This window comes from Hypanus sabinus, chromosome 2 (genome assembly GCF_030144855.1).
Source record: "Hypanus sabinus isolate sHypSab1 chromosome 2, sHypSab1.hap1, whole genome shotgun sequence".
NCBI classification, from domain to species: Eukaryota; Metazoa; Chordata; class Chondrichthyes; order Myliobatiformes; family Dasyatidae; genus Hypanus; species Hypanus sabinus.
The window spans coordinates 20,138,483-20,143,619 of NC_082707.1; positions in this window are offsets into that span (position 1 = coordinate 20,138,483).

Below are 5,137 nucleotides of genomic sequence, written 5' to 3' on the forward strand. Positions count from 1 at the left end.
AGAGTAGACTTCAGACCTCTGTCTACCTTGTTAAGAGCATGTGCCTTATTATCTACCTGCAGTGCACTTTCTCTACAACCGTAACACTTTATTCCTCATCTGTAATCCTTTTACTTTGTTCTACAAATTGATCTGTATGAACACGAGAAAACCTGCAGATGTTGGAAAACTCAGCAGGCCAGGCAGCACCTAGGGAAATGAATAAACAGTCGTCCTTCAGGCCATGACAGAGTCCTGAAAAAAGGTCTTAATTGTTTACTGTTTACTGCCTTATCTACTGATTTCCTCCAGCATATTTTGTGTGTTGCTTTGTATAAACTGTATACAAGATTTTCACTGTGCTCCTCTGTACCTGCAACAATAATAAAACAAGTTACCAATTGAGCTACTTCCCAAACGCTTCTGCTTGCACATGAATCATATCCATCTATCCCCTGAATATTTACTTCCTGTTTAAAAGCTTCTTAAATACAACCACAATATCTGCATCTATCATCATCATGGAAGTCGGTTAAAGAGGTGTAAAGATTAGCTTTATTTGTCATGTGTACATCGAAACATTGAAACATACGGAGAAGTATGTTGTTTGTATCAACAATGAATACAGTCCGAGGGGAGTCTACAAGTGTCGCCATGCTTCTGGTGCCAACCTAGCTTGCCCACAACTTACTAACCCTAATCTTTGGACTGTGGGAGGAAACTGGAGGACCTGGAGGAAACCCAACTGTTACAGGGAAAACGTACAAACTCCTTACAGAAAGCACCCGGTCGCTAGCCATTGTTTTGAATGATATGCTACCACTTACACTGTGGGAAATACTTGCCCTGTACATCTCTGTTATTCTTTTCCCTGTCTCATCTCAAATGCATGCTCTCTAGTATTTCACACTTCTATACCCAAAAAAAAGATTCTGACAGTACCCCCAATCTACACACAATGAACGCTTTATACCTCCTGTAGCTAATAACTGAGTGTGCCACTTTATTCATGGTTTTCTGCTGTGGTAGCCCATCCACTTCAGTTTCAATGTGTTGTGCATTCAGAGATGCTCTTCTGCACTCCACTGTTATAACGTGTGGTTATTTGAGTTACAGTTGCCTTCCTGTCAGATTCAACCAGTCTGTCCATTCTCCTCTGACCTTTCTCATTAACAAGACATTTTTGCCCACAGAACTGCAGCTCACTCGAATTTTTTGGGGGGTTTTTTTGCACTATTTTCTGTAAACTTTAGAAACTCCCAGAAGATTAGAAGTCCTCCAGTTTTTGTCCCCAGACTCTTAGACATCACATGCCCAACGTTGGAATTTGCCCCAGAACCTACAGATGTTTTAGGTAGTGTACAGAAGAAGGGTCTTGACTGAAAATGTTGATTGCCCATTTCCATCCACGGGTGGGGCCTAACTCATTGAGTTCTTCTAGCAGCTTTTGTGTTGTCCCAGATTCCAGCATCTGTAGTCCCTTGTGTGTCCATCTTGGTTTTGAACTGACCATGTGGTGTCTTTCCAAAGGTATCATCTCTACCAGAGCAAGAAATTATTGTTTAAGCTCAGTCACCAGAGAAGACCTAGTCACTTGTAAGAGAGGCTACTGAGATGCCAGCAGTCACTCATTGAGCTGAAGAAGTCAATGTCTGCAACTGGAGATGAAGTTCATGGCTCCACAATCTCTAAGGCTTTGCACAGAAAGAGTATTTATGGAAGAGTGGCAAGGAAGAAGTCCTGGCTAAAAAAAAAAGCATATCCTTGTCTGTAAAGACTTGGCAATGCATTACTTAGAAGATACTGTAACCATGTAGAAGAAGATCTTGGGATCAGATGCGACTCACTGTGGAACTTTTGGCCTCAACACAAAGTGGTACATGTTGCATAAATCTAATACTGTGGATCAGGCAGGTAACACCATCCCTACTGTAATGTATGGTGGATGTAGTGTCATACTATGGGGATGCTTTTCAGCAGCAGGGACTGGAAATGTGGACAGGATTGATGGGAAGACGAATGCTGCTAAATACAGACAGAACCTGGATAAAAGCCTGCTAGGCTTAGGCAGCAATCATAAACTGGGTAGGAAGTATGCCTTTCAATAGGCACACTTAATGTCAGAACAATGTATACAATATACATCCTCAAATTCTTTTTCTTCACAAACATCCACGAAAACAGAGGAGTGCCCCAAAAAAATCAGAATCAAAATCAGGTTTATTATCAATGGCACGTGATGTGAAATTTGTTAACTTAGTAGCAGCTAATCCAGCAGAGAGGGAGAAAATAATAATAATAATTAATAAATAAAATAAAACATAATAATTAATAAACAAGTACTGTACATCAATTTCATATACTGAATAGATTTTTTTAAATGTGCAAAAACAGAAATATTGTATATTAAAAAAGTGAGGTAGGGGCCAAAGCTTCAATGTCCATTTAGTAATCGGATGGCAGAGGGGAAGAAACTGTTCCGGAATCACTGAGTGTGTGCCTTCAGGCTTCTGTATTTCTTACCTGATGGTAACAGTGAGAAAAAGGGCATGCCCTGTGTGCTGGAGGTCCTTATTAATGGACGCTGCCTTTCTGAGACACTGCTCCCTAAAGATGTCCTAGGCACTTTGTAGGCTAGTGCCCAAGATGGAGATGACTAGATTTACAACTTTCTGCAACTTCTTTTGGTCATGTGCAGTAGCCCCTCCATACCAGACAGTGATGTAGCCTGTCAGAATGCTCTCCATGGTACAACTATAAAAGTTTTTGAGTGTACTTATTGACATGCCAAATCTCTTCAAACTCATAGCCACTACTGGCTTGCCTTTTTTATGACTACATCAATATGTTGGGACCAGGTTAAATCCTCAGAGATCTTGACACCCAGGAAATTGAAAATGCTCACTCTCTCCATTTCTGATCCCTCTATGAGGATTGGTATGTGTTCCTTTGTCTTAACCTTCCTGAAGTCCACAATCAGCTCTTTCTCTTACTGACGTTGAGTGCCAGGTCGTTGCTGCGGCATCTTTGCACTAGTTGGTATATCTCACTCCTGTACACCCTCTTGTCACCACCTGGGATTCTACCAACAAAGGTTGTAACAAAATTTGTAGATGGTATTTGAGCTACGCATAGCCACACAGTCTTGCGTATATAGAGAGCAGAGCAGTGAGCTAAACACACACCTCTGAGGTGCGTTGGTGTTGATCATCAGCAAGGAGAATATGTTATCACCAATCCACACAGAATGTGGTCTTCTAGTTAGGAAGTCGAGGATCCAATTGCAGAGGGAGGTACAGAGTCCCAGGTTCTGCAACTTCTCAATCAGGATTGTGGGAATGTTGGTATTAATGAATGACAGTTAAACAATAAAACCCCAAAGCCCTCCCAGCGCCCCCCTCCCACGCTCAAGCAGCAACAAGGCAATGACCCTCCACACCCCACCAGCAAAAAGTGTTGATGCCCCCCACTGAGCACTCAAGCGTGCAGCAAAGCAGTATAACAAAGACTACTTGTTCACCCGGTAATTTGACATACCATAGGCTCTCTCTCTCTCTCCCTAATAAGGAAAAAAGACGTGTCCCCATTTCACAGTGAGAGGGGAGATGTAACATTGTCAGCAGGACAATAACCCAAAGCACACAGCCAGAGCAACCACAGAGTGGCTTCAAATGAAGAGAATTGATGTCCTTAAGTGACACAGCTAGAGTCCTGGCACTAACACAATCAAACAACTCTGGCAAGACCTCAAAATTGCTATGCACTGCTGCTCGCAGATTAACCTGGCACAGCTTGAGTGGTTTTGCAAGGAGGATTGGGCAAATCTTGCTCCATCACATGTGCAGCTAATAGAGACTTGTTCAACAAGACTGCTGGCTGTAATAGCTGTGAGAGGATGTTCAGCTAAATACTGATCAAAGGAGGATGAATACTTTGAACTGCTGCCACTTCACCTTTTGAATTTTTAGTTTTTATTGGTTTCCCCTGTTTTTTGGACTCTACTGTAAAAAAATGGAGTGTGTGACTCATAAACAAAACTTCTCAGTTAAGATTATCGAAATCCCTGCTTGTAATATTTATATGAACAGAGTTGGGGATGAACACTTTTACAAGGCACTGTACAATCTCCTACTCCACTGTGAAGTCTCTTCAAGGGAAGCATACCCTGCAGAATTGCGATCTTTTCTTCGACTTGAGTTCAGTGAGACCCTCTCTCACTGCTCCCCTTCTGTGACCTCTGCTGCACCATGACCCTTTGACCATGTACTCATGCAAATCCACTCTTGTCCTCCTTCTACCCCCCCCCACCTTTTTATTGCGGCATCTTCCCTTTCCCTTTCTAGTCCTGATGAAGGGTCTCAACCTGAAACATTGACTGCTTATTCTTTTCCATAGACGCTGCCTGACCTACCTGAGTTCCTCCAGCACTTTGTGTGTGTTGTTTCGCTGCAGAATCTCTTGAGTATTAATTACAATGTTTGTTTTCAGTTTTGGTTTCTTATTATTGTTACATACACCAAGATACAGCGAAAAGCTAGTCCTGCATACTCTTGATACAGATCAAATGGTTACACAGTACATTGAGCTAAAAGGTAAAACCATAATGATGAAGAATTAAGTGTCACAGCTACAGAAATGCAGTGCAGCTAAACGATAAAGTGCAAGATCATACAAGGTAGATTGTGAGGTCAAGAGTCTATCTTATACAAGGGGGTAAATTCTTAAAGATAGAGAATTTAGATTTATAAGAGTAAACGATTATAATAGAAGCAGTGCTGGAGCTGGATTTGGCACGCGATGAGAAGAGAGACCAAGTCCAGCATGAATACAGGACTTCATTGGACCCCAGAAGGTCGGAGGAAAAGCGGGAGACCGAAGATAACTTGGCACTGTGCCGCAGAGGCAAAAATGAGGAACTTTTTTGCACACCTGGGGCATAATAGAGAAGATGGCCGAGGACAGGCAGAGATCAAGAACTTAATTGCTGCCCGAAACCTCTGCGGTGTAACGGGCAGTAAGCAAGTAAGTGATTGATCTACAGGAAAGATCCGGCACCATTTTGCAAACTTTAAAACGTATATAGACAGATGCATGGATCGGAAAGGTTTACGGGCGAAACAGAGACAAAGGGGATGTGTTCAGGTGGACAATCTGGTCA